Genomic DNA, 17920 nt, shown 5'->3' on the forward strand with positions numbered 1-17920 from the left:
AAAACTGGCTAGCCATATGCAGAAAGCTGAAACTGGATCTCTTCCTTATACCTTATACAAAAATTAACTCCAGATGGATTAAAGATTTAAACATGAGGCCTAACACCATAAAAACTCTAGAAGAAAACCTAGGTAATACCATTCAGGACATAGGCATGGGCAAGGACTTCATGACTAAAACACCAAAAGTAATGTCAACAAAAGCCAAAATAGACAAATGGGATCTAATTAAACTAAAGAGCTTCTGCACAGCAAATGAAACTATCATTAGAGTGCACTGGCAACGAACAAATGGGAAAAAATTTTTGCAATCTACCCATCTGACAAAGGCTAATTTCCAGAATCTACAAAGAACTTAAACAAATTTACAAGGAAAAAAAAAGACAACCCCATCAAAAAGTGGGCAAAGGATATAAACAGACACTTCTCAAAAGAAGACATTTATGCAGCCAACAAACACATGAAAAAATGCTCATCATCACTGGTCATTAGAGAAATGCAAAACAAAACCGCATTGAGATACCATCTCACGCCAGTTAGCATGGCGATCATTAAAAAATCAGGAGACAACAGATGCTGGAGAGGATGTGGAGAAATAGGAACACGTTTACACTGTTGGTGGGAGTGTAATTAATTCAGCCATTGTGGAAGACAGTGTGGTGATTCCTCAAGGATCTAGAACCAGAAATACCATTTGACCCAGCAATCCCATTACTGGCTATATCCTCAAAGGATTATAAATAATTTTACTATAAAGACACATGCACGCATATGTTTATTGTGGCACTGTTCACAATAGCAAAGACTTGGAACCAACCCAAATGCCCATCAATGATAGACTGGATAAAGAAAATGTGGCACATATATAGCGTGGAATACTGTGCAGCCATAAAAAAAGGATGAGTCCATGTCCTTTGCAGAGACATGGATGAAGCTGGAAACCATCGCTCTCAACAAAGTGACACAAGAACAGAAAACCAAACACTGCATGTTCTCACTCATAAGTGGGTGTTGAACAATGAGAACACATGGACACAGGAAGGGAAACATCACACACTAGGGCCTGTGGGGGGTTGAGGGCTAGGGGAGGAATAGCAGGGGATGAGGGATAGGGGAGGGATAACATTAAGAGAAATAGCTAATATAGATGATGGGGTGATGGGTGCAGCAAACCACCATGGCACATGTATACCTATGTAACAAACCTGCATGTTCTGCACATGTACCCCAGAACTTAAAGTATAATAATTTAAAAATCTCACTTGCAAAACTAAGTACACAAACAAACCCAGAAGACTCTAATGCTCTAATTGTGATATGCAATCTACTGTTATCTCTAGTATAAAGCCCAAAAGACAAATCTATCAAAAATAACAATAGCTATAGAAACCTTTTAAGACACAGGCATTATATGTAAATTGAGGTAACAAAATGAAGGAATGGAGTTAATTTGCAGAGTTTTAAAAAATGTTTTCTTTGTTTCTATTCTCTCTACTCTCTCTGTTCTCTCTCTCTCTCTCTCTCTCTCTCTCTGTCTCTCTCTGTCTCTCCAGGGTCTTACTCTGGCACCCAGGCTGCAGTGCAGTGGTATGATCATGGCTCACTGCAGCTTTAAATTCCAGTGCTCAGGTGATCCGCCTACTTCAACATCCAAAGTAGCTGGATTATAGGCAAAAACCACCATGCCTGGCTAGTTTTAAAAAAAATTTTTGTAGAGACAGGGTCTCACTATGTTGCCCAAACTGGTCTCCAACTCCTGGACTCAAGCAATCGTCCCACTTCAGACTTCCAGAGTATTGAGATTACAGGCATGAACCACTGTGCACAGCAGTTGTCATCTCTTCAATGTAATTTTTTATATATATAACATTTTTTTGTAAGCTTCATCATAACCAGGATGCAAATACATATAATAAATTCATTAAATATTTTTTAAAAATGAATTAAAACATAATGTCAGAGAATATCACTTAACTGCAAAGGAAGACAGCAAGAAAAGAAGAAAGGATGCAGAGCTACAAAACAACCAGAAAACAAGCAACAAAATGGCAGCAGTAAGTCCTTATTTAATCAGTAATAACACTGAATGTCAATTGACTCGATTCTCCAATTAAAAGGCATAGCTTGATTGAATGGATAAAGAAATAAGACACAACTATATGCTACCTACAAGAAACTCACCTCACATATAAAAACACACATAGACTGAAAGTGAAGGAATGGAAAACTAATCAAAAAAGCTACTACATGCTAATCAAAAAAGAGCAGGAGTATCTATACCTACATTAGATTAAATAGCCTACAAATCAAAGAGTATGAAAAGAGACTAAGAAGGTCACCAAACGATGATAAAGGGGTCAATTTAAGAAGAGAATATAACAATTATAAATATATATGCACCCAATTAACTGGAGCTTCCAAGTATATAAAGCAAAAATTAATAGATCTAAAGGGAAGGATGGATTGCAATACCATAATGGTAGGGGATTTTAACACCCTACTCTTAGTAATGGGTTGACTATTCAGACAGATAATTAGCAAAGAAACATCTAGGTTTTTAAAAAGCACAGAATATCAATGAAAAGTTGAGTTTTGAAAAGATAAAATCAACAAACCTTTAGCTAGACTAAAAAAGAGAGAGAGAAGTCCTAAATACAGGTATTGATCAACTTACGACCTATGCAACTTACGACCATTCGACTTTACGACCACAATCGCTAGCCACGACTGCTCTGCGTCTGGTAGCACAAACCTTGCCCAGCTGGGCGTACAACAGTGCGGACCAGCTTCCGGCAGCACTACCATCTCCGTGTGCACCATTTCAACTGTTATCCCAGACTCGGTACAGCAATTTGTGTTTTGTGTCTTGGATATTTTTCATCAAACCCCTCCCAATAAACTTATACATTTTGAAGCAATGGACCCAAACATCAAACGATTTGCAAGGATTGAACGGATGGTGCAAGATGTGTTTCGTCCGTATTGTGAAATTTATGAAGAAAAAAAGAAACACACAATTCAGACAAAGCTCACCATGTTTATGAAAAAACCACCTCCGGTAACCCCAACTGCTGCCTCAGATGACGACATCAACGATCCGCAGGCAAGCACCAGCAGCCAATAAAATGTTTCGTACATGTTTATATATTTTGATGTTTTGCAATTGGGAAAATGTTATGTTTCCTATGGTATTTTTTACACCTGTATTTTGTATTTTTGTATGCACCTGTATTTTGTAATTTTGTATGTTTTGCAAATATTAAACCAGTTGTACTGGTAATGCAGTGTTTTACTTAAACCTGACGAATGTAAAAATAAGAAACAAAATGGTGTAGAGATGATACAAATGGCATAAAATGAACAAAGAAAATTATGATATATAACAATAATGAAAGAAAATTATGATAAAATATGACTTAAAGATTTTTATAACATCATTTCACAGTACTACACATATAGCCTACTCAACTTATGACCAAATCATGTTACGACCGGTCTGTCTGAACCAATCGTGGTTGTAAGTCGAGCACTAGCTGTAAATAAAAAACAAAAAGGAGTCATAACAACTGAAACCACAAAAATACAAAGAATCATTAGAGACTATTATAAACAACTCTATGCCAAAAAATTAGAAAACCTAGGAGAAATGCATAAGTTCCTGTACACATACAACATACTAAGGTTGAACCATGAAGAAATAGAAAACCTCAACAAACCAAGAACAAGTAACAAGATTCAAGATGTAACAAAACGTCTCACATTAGAGAAAAGCCCAGGACCTGATGGCTTTACTGCTGAATTCTACAAAACATGTAAAGAAGAACTAACACCAATTCTACTCAAACTTGTCAAAAGATTAAACAGGAGGGAATACTTACTTCCAAACTCATTCTATGAGGCCAGCATTGCCCCGATACCAAAACCAAACAATAAAACAAAAAAGAACATAACAGGTTAATACCACTGATGGATATAGATGCAAAAATTCTCAACAAAATACTAGCAAACCAAATTCAACATCACATTAAAAAGATTGTTCACCATGACCAAGTGGGATTTATCCCAGGTATGCAAATATGGTTTAACATATTCAAATCAATATACATGATATATCACATTAACAAAACCAAGAATAAAAACCATGTGATAATTTCAATGACACTGAAAAAGCATCCAATAAAATTCAGCATCCCTTTATGTTAACTTTTTGTTAAAAATTAAGAGTTAACAATTTTTATGTTAAAAACTTTCAACAAGCTGGGTATTAAATGCACGTATTTCAAAATAATAAAGGCCATATATGACAAACTCACAACTAACATCATATTGAATGGGGAAAGCTGAAAGCCTTTCCTCTAAGATCTGGAGCAAGGCAGAGTCCCACTTTCGCCACTTTATCCAACATAATACTTGAAGTCCTGGCCAGAGTAATTAGTCAAAAGAAATATAGAAAAGAGATCCAAATTAGAAAGTAAGACATCAAGTTAGCCTTGTTCACAGATGACATGATCTTATACTTTAAAAAAACCTAAAGACTCCACCAAAAAACTTCTAGAACTGATAAACAAATTCAGTAAAGCTGCAGGATATAAATCAATATACACAAATTGGTAGAACTTATATATACTCACAGTGAACAATGTGAAAAGGAATTTAAGAAAGCAGTTCTACCTACAGTAGCTACAAGAATATGAAATACATAGGAATCAATTCAATCAAAGAAGTGAAAGATCTCTATAAGGAAAACTATAAAACAGTGATGAAGGAAATTGGAGGGGACACATACACACACATATACACACATTGAAAGATATTTCATGCTCATGGACTGGAAGTATTAATACTGTTAAAATGACAGTACAACTCAAATCAATCTACAGATTCAATGCAGCCCCTATAAAAATAACATTGACATATTTCACAGAAATTTTAAAAATGATAAAATGTACATGGAGCCACATCTATTTGATGAATAAATTTTGAGCAAAAAGAACAAAACTGGAGGTATCATATACCTTTGAAACATACTACAATCAGCATGTTAATATATATAGCAAAATATACTGCCAAATCAGCATGGTACTGGCATTAAAAAAAGACACATAGACCAATAGAACAGAATAAAGAACCCACATACACATCTATCACTTTTAAAAAAGGGACCAAGAACATAACACTGGGGAAGGTGTAGTCTATTCCATAAATTGTACTGGGAAACTGGATAATCATGTGCAGAAGAATGAAACTAGACTGCTATCTCTCACCATATACAAAAACCAAATCAAAATGGATTAAGGACTTAAACCTAAGACCTGAAACTGGGAAACTACAAGAAGAAAACACTGAGAAACTCTCCAGGATATTGGTCCGAGCAAAGATTTTTTTTGTGTGTGTAAGATCTCCAAAACACAGGCAATCAAATCAATAATAGACAAATGGGATTACATCACGCTAAAAAGCACTGCACAGGAGAGGAAACAATCAACAAAGTAAAAAGACATCCTACAAAATGGAAGAAAATATTTGCAAACTACCCATCAAACAAGAAATTAATAACAAGAATATATAAGGAGATCAAACAACTCAATACCAAAAAACTCCAAATAATCCAATTTTAAAATGGGCAAAAAATTAAAAGTAAAACTATCATATGATCCACCAATTTCCCTACTGGGTATATATCTAAAAGAAAGGAAATTAATATATCAAAGAGATATCTGAACTCCTACACTTATTGCAGCACTGTTCACAATAGCCAAAATATGGAATCAACCTAAGTGCTCATTAGTGGATGAATGGATAAAGAAAATGTGGTGTATATACACACAATGGAATGTTATTCAGCAATAAAAAAGAACAAAATCCAGTCATTTGCAGCAACATGGATGAAACTGGAGATCACTATGTTAAGCAAAATAAGCCAAGCACAGAAAGACAAATGTCACATGTTCTCACTCACACATTGGAACTAAAAAAGTGGTCACATCGAGATAAAAAGTACATTGGTGATTATAAGAGACCAGGAAGGTGGAGGGGGGAGGAAGGGTTTAATTAATCAGTGTAAATATACAATTTGACAGAATAAATACCTAATGTTTAACAGGTTGGTACAGTGACTGTAGTTTCTAATAATGTATTGTATACTTCAAAATAACTAGAAGAGAATAATTCAAATGTTTCTAGCATAATGAAAAAACAAGTATGTAAAGTGGTGAATATTCCAGTTATACTAAATTGATCTTTATAAATTATATAAATGTATTAATTTATCACATATATCCTGAAAATATGTACATCTATTATGTGTCAACAAATTTTTTCAATATAGAGACAAAATTATTAAGGTAATTAAAATGTTATACTAGAAAATAGTAACCCCACACAAAAGAAAGAAGGAGGAACCGAGGAACAAAATAAAGGAGATGTATAGTAAACAAAAATGAAACGTCAGATGTGAGTCCAACAATATCAATAATAACATTAACTTAGAATGAATTAAACAATCCAATCAAAAAGCAGAATTGTCATACTGAATAAAAAGCATAATCCAAATATATGTTGGCTTTAGGAGATATTTGATTCAAAGATACAAATGGGTTGAAAGTGAAAGGATGGAAAAGATGTATAATGCATATAGCAACCATCAGAAATCTGGATAACCTGGCTATATTAATATCATGTAAAATTGCTTTAGTTTTTTCCCTAGAGATAAATATGGATATTTTATAATGATAAACGTGTCAATTCATCAAGAAGTCGTAACAATTGTAAACATATGTGCACCTAACAACAGAGCCCTGTGATATATGAAGCAAACGCTAACAGAATTGAAGGTGGAAATAGACAATTCAACAATAAAAATCAGAAACTTCAAGACTCTACTTTATATAATGGATAGAACAACTTGGCAAAAAGTTAACAAGGAAATACAAGATTGGACAGCAATATACACAAACTAGACCTAACAGATATGTATAAAACACTGTACCTAATAAGAGCAGAAGCACATTATTGTCAAACACAAATGAAACATTGTACAGGACAAACAATAGGACAGATCACCAAGCAAGCCTAAATAAATTTAAAAGAATTGAAATTGTATAAATTAGGACCTCCAATTACAATGGAGTGAAATTGAAAACTAATAACAGAAAGAAATTTGGGAAATTTGTAAAAAAGTGAGAATTAAGGACATACTATGAAATACTAATGGGTCAAAAAAATCACAATGGAAATTAGAAAAATACTTTGACATAGGTAAAAATGAAGACATAACACATGAAAATTTCTGGAATGTAGCTAACATATTGCTTAGAGGGAGATTTACAGATGTAAATTACATAAAATAAAAATAAACATCTTAAATCAACATCCTTCCACCTTAAGAACATGGAATAAGAAGTGTGAACTGAGCCCAAAATAAGCAGGAAAAAGGAAATAATAATTACAATCAAAATTAATGAGCTAGAGAATATAAAAATAATAGAGAAAACCAACTAAATCAAGCACTGATTCTCAAAAAAAATTAACAAAATTAGCTGACAACAAAATTGACACTTAGTCATGGTACAGAATCCTTTTTACACTAAGGAGTAGTGTAAACTAACTATTACACTAAGGACTAGTAAAAATCATTTTTACACTAAGGACTATATCTAGACTAAGAAAAAAGGAGATGACTCGAAATACCAAAATCAGAAGGTAAATAGGAGACATAACAATTGAAGTTACAGAAATAAACACAATTATGAAGGAATACTATGAAAAACTGCCAACAATTATATAACTTAGATGAAATGGACAAATTCCTAGAAAAAGTGCAACTGAAGCTGACTTGAGAAGAAATAGAAAATCTGAATATACTTATGTAAGTAAATAGTTTGGCTTAGTAATAATAATAAAAAAATTCTGCCAAAAAAGCCCAAGACCAAATGGCTTCACTGGTTAATTCTACCAAGGACCTAAAGAATTATTATTTTTTTTCCACAAAATATTGCAAAAATAAAAGAAGTTGGAGCACTTTCCACCTCATTCTATGAGACTAGTATTGCCCTTATTTCAAAATCAGATACACCACAAGAAAATCATGTTTTATTTATTCCCATTTTTTATGAATATAGACACCAAAATCCTCAACAAAATACTATCAAATAAAATCCAGCAATGTACAAAAAGAATTATACACCATGACCAAATGGGATTTATCTCAGGAATGCAAGGTTGCCTTGTTAACTGAAAATCAGTTAAAGTAATACACTACATCAACAGAATGAAGGAAAATCTATATTTTCTTCTCAGCTGATGAAAAAAAGGCAGTTGACAAAATCAAACACCTTTTCATGATAAAAACACTCATCAAACTGGGAATAGAAGGAAACCAATGAAACACCCATGAAGTTAACTTCATATATAATAATGAAAGCTGAATTCTTTTCTCTTAAGATCGAGAACAAAACAAGGATGTCTGTTCTCACCACTTCTATTCAACTTTTACTGGAGGCTCTAACCAGGGAAATTGAGTAAGAAAAAAATAAAATGTATCTAGATTGAAAAGTAAGAAATAAAATGATCTCTATTTGCAAAATAAATAAACCTTTGTACATAAACCCCTAAAAAATACACCAAAAACTATTATTAGAATTAATAAACAAGTTCAACAAAGTGCAGAATATAGGATCAATATATAAAAATCAAATACGTTTCTAAACAATTCTATTTACAATAACATGAACCAGAATAAAATACTTAGGAATAAGTTTAACAAAAGAATTGCAAACCTTTTACTTTGAGAACTACAAAATTGTTGAAATAAAGTAAAGAAGATCTAAATAAACAGAAAGACATCCCATATTCAGGGACCAAAGACTTAATATTGTCATGAAAACAATGCTATCCAAAATGATGTGCAGATTCAATTCAATCCCTATCAAAATGTCAGATGATTGTTATTGGAAATTGACAAGCTGATCCTAAAAATTTATAAAGAAATTCAAAGGACCTGAAATTGTCACAATAATCTTGGAAAAAGAACAAAGTTGGAAGAGTGACTCTTTTCCTATGTCAAAACTTACTACAAAGCGATAGGGAACAAGACAATTTGGCAGTGGCATAGGAAAGACCTTTATATAAATGGAACAGAACTGAGTCCAGAAATGAGCTCTCACTTTTATAGTCAATTGATTTATGATGAGGGTAGCAAGATGATTCAATGGAGGAAGAATAACCTTCTTAACAAATTGTGCTAGGACAACTGAGTATCTACGTGCAAAAGAATGAAGGAGTATACCTACCTCACACCATATACAAAATTACCTTAAAATGGGTCAAAGACCTAAATGTAAAAGCTAAAACTACATGTCGTAGAAGAAAACACAGGTGTAGATCTTCACAATCTTAAGTGGGAAATCATTTCTTAGATATGACATCAAAAGCACAAGCAGCAGAAAAAAATATAGGCTAAACATCATCAAAATTAAAACTTTTACACTTCAAAGGTCACCATCAAGAAAGTGAAAAAAAAAAAAAAAAAAAAAACCACACACACAAAGTGAGATAAAATATACGCAAATCATATATTTTATAAGAGATTTGCATCCAGAATACAAAAAGAATTATTATTACTCAGTAACAAAAAGACAACCCAATTTAAAGATGGGCAAAGAGTCTAAATAGACATTTTTTAAAGGAAGATATACAATAGATGTTGAGAATATAAAATTATGTTTGCCATCATTAGTCGTCAGGTAAATGCCAGTCAAAATCATGAAATGACTGGAATAAAAAGACATCCACTGAAATGTCTAGAATAAAAAAACAATAGCAAGTATGTAGAGAAATTATAACCCTTATGCACAGTTGGTGGCAATGTAAAATTGTGCAATTGCTTTGGAAAACTGTTTGGTAGTTCCTCAAAATATTAGAGTTTACATATGACCCAGCAATTACATTCATAGGTATACACCCAAGAGAAATGAAGACTTGCATAGGAATGTTCAGAGAAACTATTTAATAACCAGAATTAATAGCCCTAAAAAACAGGAACCAACCCAAGTATCCTTCAACAGGTGAATGATCAAACTACTGTGTGGTGTATTCACACCATGGAATCCTACTCAGCAATAAAAAAGAATAAAGTACCGATACATGCAACAGCATGGATACATTTCCGTGTAATGAGGTTGAGTGAAAAAAGCTACACATGACAAATTTTGGGGGGTGATTTATATGTTCAGTATTTTCATTAGTGAGGGTTCCATGGATAGATGATATACAGATAGGTAGATAGATAGATAGATAGACAGATAGACACAAACACACATACATATGTACAGAAGCATATCAACTTTATTAAGAAAGTGAAAAGATAAATTACAGAATGGAAAAAAGTTATTTGCAAACCACATATCTGATAAGGGTTTAATATACAGAATATATAAAAACCCTTACAACTCAACAACAAAAAGACAATCCAATTAAATAATGGGCAAATAGCCAACAAGACATGAAAAGTTGCTTGACATCATTAATCATTAGAAAAATACAAATCAAAAGCAGAATGAGATACCACTTTACCCTTACTAGGATGGCTATAATCAACAAACAGAAAGTAACAAGTGTTGACAAAGAAGTGGTGAAATGGAGCCCTCATACATGCCTCGTGAGAATGTAAAATGGCACCAACGCCATGGAAAAGTTTGGAAGTTCTCAAAGAACTAAACGTAGAGTTATCATATAACGCAGCAATTTTAGTGCTAGGTGTATACCTAAAAGAATTGACAATAGGAGCTTGAACGGATACTTGTTTGCCAGTGGTTACTGTAGCATTATTTACAACTAGCCAAAGTGGTTATTGTAGCATTATTCACAATTAGCCAAAGGGTGGAAAGAATCCACCCTTTTATCAACAGAGGAATGTGGTTTATCCATACAATGGAATATTATTCCGCCATAAAAAGGAAGAAAATTCTGATACATACTACAACATAGATGAACTTTGAAAACAGCTTAAGTGGAATAAGCCAGATACAAAAGGATACATACTCTGATTCCACGTCCATGAAATATCTATAATAGGCAAAATCATACAGACAAAAAGAAGACCAGTGTTTACCAGGGGCTAGTGGGCAGGGGAAATGGAGAGTTGCTGTTTCACGGGTAGTTTCTGTTTGGGGTGATGGTTGCACAACCATGTGTATGTACTTAATGCCACTGAATTATACACTTAAATAGTTAAATGGCAAATTTTGTGTTATATATACTCTACCATAATTTAAAATAATAATATACCCAAAATAACTGAATTTTACACTTTAAATGGGTGAATTGTATGGTATGTGAATTATATCTCAAAAAAGCTGTTTAAGAACTTACCAACTTTCATGCTTCACAAGTTTGCATTTTACCACATATCAGTTATACTTCAATAAAGCAGTTAACAAAATACAGCACATGCATGACTTTGATAAAAATAAAAATTAAATTTTAAGGAAAAAACTAAATTCCAAATGCAGCCTCTTAATCATTCCAACAATACAGATTGATACGCTGCAGAAATTGACAGTCGCTCTGCATTCCCCTGCCTCCCTGAAATCCACTCATTCAAATAAGAATAAAGCGTGTGCCCCTCTTGGCACATGCCAAGTGGGCTGTGACCTCCAGCACACCGTGCCTGCGTTTATTCACACTGGGCTTAGGAGGTGAGTGCTGAGGCACTGAGGTCCAAGGGACATAGAAGGGACAATGGCGACTTAAGCTCAACAAGCCTTGGTTTCTTTATGCATAAAATGGGAATCATAATATCTGCTTCTAAGGATTGATGGAGGCATCTTTCCAAAAGGCTTGCTTAGTGGTGTGTGGCACACGGAAGAGGCTGCATACACAGTGCTTCAAGTAAGCGGGGGTCTGATGTCCTCCTGTGAAGGACACATGGTTCTTGCCTGGACTTCCACATCAAGGGAGGGAGGAGAGAACTCAGAAGGGAAGGGTGAGGGGAGCAGACTGGCCTGGGATCTGTGTGCTTCCCAGCCCCTAAGTTGTGGAACAATGGGTGTGTTGTGTGACTAAAGAGGGGTGCACAGCACCTGCAGGAGAGGAGGGAGCTGAATCTCAGACAATGGAGGGGCCCAAAGTGGAGACAGAGTCCCCTGGACAGTAGACTTCTCAAAGTCCCTTTGGGACTCTGTCCTTAGGCTCACTGTTAGTATTGTACTCAGTCCCACCCCTGCAGCGTGCCTCCTATCCTCACCTGCAAGAGGCAGGGAAGCTACCTGAAAAGGGGGCACAGAAGAGGAATAGGCTCAAGTTGCACCCCCACCCACCCTCTTCCCAGCCCACAGGCTCTGCTACCATAACACCCCCTTCCCACACATTGCCCTTTCAACCAGGGAGGCTGTGCAATGCCAGGCATCCCTGGCCTGGCAGTTGGTGGCAGGGGGACTCCCTCTGTTCCTCGGTCCACCCACCCCTGGGCTGGGATCTCCCCACACCTCTCCTGGCTGGGACCTAGCCATGCCCCCTGCCGCCCTCCCAGATCTGTCCATCCCTCCAGGCCTTCAGACCCCCAGGGCCTAGCTCTGGACAACCAGGCTGGGCTATGAATAGCACACAGCCCTTTTCCTTTCCAAATATAAAATGTTTGCTTTCAATCAGGGGTGTCTGGGGAAATGGAAATTATAGGATTGGAGAGTGTCCTTGGGTAAAGAAATACTTCGAATGCCGAAACCTCGCAGGGCCTCTGATTAGGGCTGGAATAATTCCTGCTGTAATATAAACAAGCCTCACTAGGCTAATAGGGGGCAGGGAGCGGGGCTGGGAAATAGGGGCACATGCCTCGTCTTTGTTCTCCTTCCTCCTACCATGCCAGTGCAGCACGGCTGGGGGTCCCGGGGTGTGAGGCGGCTCTGGGGGGCCCCTCAGGACATCAGAAACCTCAGCTTCCTGGCGTGCTGAGTGACCACAGGCAGGTGGCTGTCCTGAGGCCTGGTGTTCCCACACGGGTGGGTTGGGACAGATGAAATATCCATCTAAAAGGCTGTCTGGTCCAGTCCTGGCTCCTTGAACCCCTCCATGCTTCTGGACCCTGGGGTGGCCCTGGGGGTTGGTGGAGTGACCAGGGCTGAAGCCAGCAAGGCAGAGGGGCTGGGACAAGAGAGAAAAGAGGGAGCCTGGGGAAGCAGTGCCAAGCAGAAGTTTCCCAAATGGTCAGTCAACAAACAAACATTGGTTGGCATCTTCTCGAGGCACCAGGATGTAATGGGGGTGAAAATGCTGTCCCCATCCTCAAGGGGGATGAAGTTCAACAGAGTTGAATGAAGAAATCAACACACAAACCGTAAGTATTAGCAGTGTGGCACAGGGCGGAGACCTGGGGAGGGAAGGCCTTGTTCCCAGGGTGGGGACAGAAGGGAGTGGCTCCCCCTTGTCTTGGAGGGCTTGGCCCTGTCCTCAGCACCATGCTGCTACCTCCTCATGGAATTCACTGTCCAGGGTCCCCATTAGATCAACACCTCAATTTCCCAGAGCAGGGAAAGTCCTCAGAATTACCAAAGATGTTTGACACCACCCAGCGCCAATGCTCAAACTCATTATTTGTTTTCTTTTCTGCAGAGTGAACTCTCAGCCTAACTGCTCTTGCTTGACATCCAGTACTAAGGTGTGCGGTCACCTCCACGAAAAGTGTTCAGGGAAAGGAGGCAGGCCCAGGTGAGTGCAGCTCTTGAAGCACAGAGATTGGGAAACTCTGGGGAGCATTCATAAAAACTCAAAGGTCTTAAAATATGTGGCCATGTCGTTTAGGAGCCTCAGAGGCCTGCAGAGCACCAGGCACAGGGCGGGCTTCGCTCCAGTTCTGGTCCCCTGTCTCTGTGGCCTTAGGCAGCTCCTTCTCCATTCTAAACCTGTCTCTCATCTGTAAAATGGGTACAACTGGTAAAGAAAAAGCCGTCTGAGGTGATACTTAGGAAGAAAAATCATCAGGACATTGGGGATGAGCAGGCTGAGAACCTTGGAGTCCCCCAGTCAGCTGCCCTGTCTTGGTCGGCACCAGCTCTCAGAGAGGCTACCCAGCTTGGCTCAAGGTCAGGTCAGGCAGGAGGCAGACGGCTCAAGTGATATCTTTGGAGAGAAGTGGAGGTGCCAGCAGGCTGCACAAGTCACTTTATTTTATCCTTGGGATGGTCTAGGGGGAGAAGCTCAGAGCCTCTAGGCCTTGGGGGTGGGGGAGGCCTTGGGAACTGTGGCCCACAGGTGAGGGAGGGGCTGGGAAAGTGCCCCAACCCCTCTTCCCCTGCCTCCAGGGGCTGAGCTCTGTCTGGGTGAGGATGAGATAGATGACTGTCAGAGCAGGAAGGAGGCCGGGAGAAGCCAGGCCCAGTGTGGGACATCTGCCCGGTCTCCCCGTGGGTGGGAAAGCACCCTGCCACAGCCTGCCGGGGGCTGCTGCCGGACTCCTGCCGAGTGACTGAGGCGGGACTCACCCTTCACGCCTCTGTTCAGCATCTTGGGTGAAAAACTTGGGAACTCTGCAGGCTGCAGCCGCAGTTCTCAGAACCAGAAGGGCCCAGCAGGAGGAAGCCGGCACCTGGAGAAGCAGGCTTGGCTGCGGATGAGGACAAGGGGTGGGACCCCTCCCCAGGAGGTTGGGAGCGGGAACAGGCCCCAGGAATGTGATGGCAGCCTCGGCAGATGGCCCCCTTCCCGCCCTGGGCCGCCAGCGGTTCCTTATTTACACTACATTAATAATGGTTTAAACGTTCTCATAAATAGATGCTGATTAATTGGCAATCCATTTGCTGAAGCCCGGCCTGCCAGACGGTTTCCTGGAGGCCCGTTCCACATCCCTGTAAACACCATCAGCGAGCAAAGCAGGCGCTAATGTACCGGGCGCCCCGCCCGCCCCCCGGCCCCGGAGCAATTCCTCAGGCCTGAAAGGGCCACCGACCCGCAGCTGCACCGGCTGCCTGGGATTCCCGGCCTCGGCCGTGGGAGGGCCACTCCAAGGGCCCCTGTGGGGCAAACGGGTCCCACAGGGTGGCAGGGAGGGCAGAGGCACGGCGGGCCGCGGCGGGTGCAGTGAGCGCAGCCGGCCCCACAGGCGGTGCTGGCAGAAGCTTGCTCGCTGAGCTCGTGTCGCCCGAACCAGGAGCGGCTCCTCTCTGCTGCCCCCAGTGGCCTGCAGGCCGCCATTGCACTGGTCACTCTACACCAGCGGGTCCAGGCCCTTGGGTCTCTGCGGATCCCGAGACCATTCTGGGAGAGTGCGCTGAGTGCCTCTATGTCGGGGCGAACAAGGGCAGAAATTGCCCGAGCTCACGGCTGCTGTAGGGAGCAGTCACTGCCCTTCACTGCCGGGAGCAGCCCAGCACCTCCCTGCTCTCTCTCGGTCTCCCTGGCCTGCGTGTGCCCTCTCTTCTGTTCACCTGGCAGAGGCCCTTTTTATGTTGTTCACCTGGCAGAGGCGCAACCTGGTTCACTGGGAACGAGGTTGGGCCTTGTGCGCAGGATGTGGGGAGGGAGGGTACGCATTCATGCAAAAAGCAGAGCCGCTGCACCCTACCTGACCTCGTGGCCCTCCTCCGCAAAGCTCCTGCCCCTTAGGGGGAGGGCTGAGGGAGGGCTCGCCCCCCTGCCCCTGCGGCCCCGCCTCCCTCAGCACCTTGCCAACATCAACTGCTCTCTGCGTGCCTCCTGCATCCATCCCGCAGATGGGAACACTGACGCTTGGCAGTCACCTGCCTAAGGTCGCCGGGTGGCAAGTGCCACTGTCATAACTGAAATCTCGGATCTGCCCCAGGGGCCCTGACCAGTTGAAAGAATGAATGGGAGTGGTGAATGAATGAATTTTACAAACCCAGGTCCAGGGAGGGAAAAGGATGGGGGAGGGGAGAGCCGAGGCATGGGATCCCCTCCCACCCCTTCCCTGATGATTGGTTTTTAAAGCTCGGGCAGACCCAGCCCGAGTGGGGAGGTCAAAGGTGGCCGCTGATGGCTGTCACTCAAGCAAAATAGCCCCGTTTTCATTTTTCACTTGGGCCCAGACCCCTCCAAACAGACAGTGATTAGGCCCTGATTGAGCCTTTCCTCCGCCTGATGACTCCCACATGTGACCCGCTCCCAAATTACATGCAAATGTTCCGCGGACGAGCTGCTGAAAGCCCCCGCCCGCCCCCGCCTCCGCCCGCACCCCGGGAGGGGCGGCAACCCGCCCCGCGCAGACCCCCTCCCCTGCAGGTGAGCGTCCAGGTCCGGGTCGGCCTGGCTTTACCTTACCTGCTTCCCCCGCGCCCGCCGCTCGCCACGCAGGTGCCGGGTCTCGCGCTCCGCAGCGCCGCCTGCCGGTGACGCCTGGCCTCCGTTTGCTCATCTGTGAAGAGGGCACGATGATGGAGGCTGAAGGGCGCGTGTGGGCTTTGGCAACGCCTGTGCGCGGTGCATTGTGTTCTCCAACCCGGACGGGGATGGTGGCGGCGGCGAAGGCCACGGCTGTAAGTGCCGTTGGAGTCAATCAAACAGCTGAAATGCTGCGAGCACCGACCCTGAAGCCAGAGTGCTAGGCTCAGAGGAGGCGCAGCACTCAGCGCCCGCCCGGCCTGGGGCAGGTTGCTGAATCTGGCTGCCCCCGATTCTCGCCGATGGAATGGGGGTCACAAGAATGCCCACCTCACAGAGGTGTGGAGAAACAGAATAAACATACTCATCTATAGGGCTTGAAACAGCACCAGCCACAGAGTATTACCTTTACTACTGACGCTGTGCAATTCTGGGGGTGCCGCACATACAGAAAGGACTTTGCGGGCAACAGCCTGAGCAGGGCAGCCGTAGCAGGAACAGCCCTGATGTCTCAGTGCCCCAAGCAGCGATCCCAGCAGCTGCTGTCCTGGAGGCTTCTGGGCCCAGTCAGTCCTGGAAGCACCTCTGTGGTCAGCTCCTTTATCCTCAGGTCCGTCCTGTGAGGTTGGTAACACTATGATTTTCATTTTCAGAGGAGGACACTGTGGCCCAGAGAGGTTCGGCAGCTGGTCAGTGGTGGAGGTATCCTGAGGCTGACCTCACCTGCAACTTGGGAGCTGATGCCCTGGCCTGCAGATGGCAGAGAGGACAGCTAGAGGAGGCTGCCCTGGGGTCAGCCTAGAAGCCTCAGCTCATCCTAGGCCAGCACCTCCTTGGATTATCCCACCTAGGCCCTCAAAGGGCAGGACTCCCCTCTGCAGCATCCTAGGGGTGCAGCCATACAGGCCGTGGTTACATGCCTCCTGTGACGGAGAGCTCAGTCTCATGCCTTGGAGGGCACTGCAGCCCTGAGCCAGGGGAGGGAAAGGCCTTCCTATTGCACAAAGTCTCATTAGCTTCAGGAACCATGCCTGTCTCACTTACCTGGATCAGTCACTGTGGAAAAACACACTGAAGACACATGCACACACACGTGGAGAGGAGGAGGGAGAGGGAGAGAAAGGAAGAGAGAGGGGCCCACTTATGACCCAGGGAGAGGTACAGGTCTGGGAAGGAGATGATCAGGGTGTGCGGCAAGTCCCCAGGGCAAAGGGCTTTCAGAGAGAGATTGGGTTGGGGATGGGAGAATTTGTGCTTCGGACTGGGAAAGAGGGGAATGAGGCTGAGGCTCTTCCTCTCAAAGAGAGGAAGGTAGGTCTTGGAAGCAGCAGAGTTCAAGAAGGAAGGAGCAGGCAGGTGGGGGCACAAAGGAGGGGCCTTTGGCACCCATTTGAAGTGACCCAGAGCACTTTCTGGGGACAGGCTGACTGGGCAGGGTGAGGAGGAAGGAGATGAAGACCTGAGCACAGCCAGGCTGCAGAGAGCTGTTGTGCAGGTTGTGCACTGCACACAGGAGCTCCAAGGAGTCCAGCCAGCTCCTGATGGGCACACTCAGGGAAGTCTGTAGCCAGCAGCCAAGAAGGACATCTTCCCC

The 17920-nt window shown here is 42.1% G+C and overlaps 1 long non-coding RNA gene across 1 annotated transcript in view; it reads right to left on the minus strand.

Moving 5' to 3' along the window:
• The window catches only part of LOC119471241, a 29006-nt gene extending 12627 nt beyond the window's left edge, over positions 1-16379 (minus strand). The window contains exon 1 of the long non-coding RNA XR_005200273.1: positions 16267-16379. This is a non-coding gene — a long non-coding RNA (uncharacterized LOC119471241). The remainder of the gene's footprint in view (positions 1-16266) is intronic.
• Between the last annotated feature and the right edge of the window lie 1541 nt (positions 16380-17920).

This window comes from Cebus imitator, unplaced genomic scaffold, assembly GCF_001604975.1.
Source record: "Cebus imitator isolate Cc_AM_T3 unplaced genomic scaffold, Cebus_imitator-1.0 Scaffold53, whole genome shotgun sequence".
NCBI lineage: Eukaryota > Metazoa > Chordata > Mammalia > Primates > Cebidae > Cebus > Cebus imitator.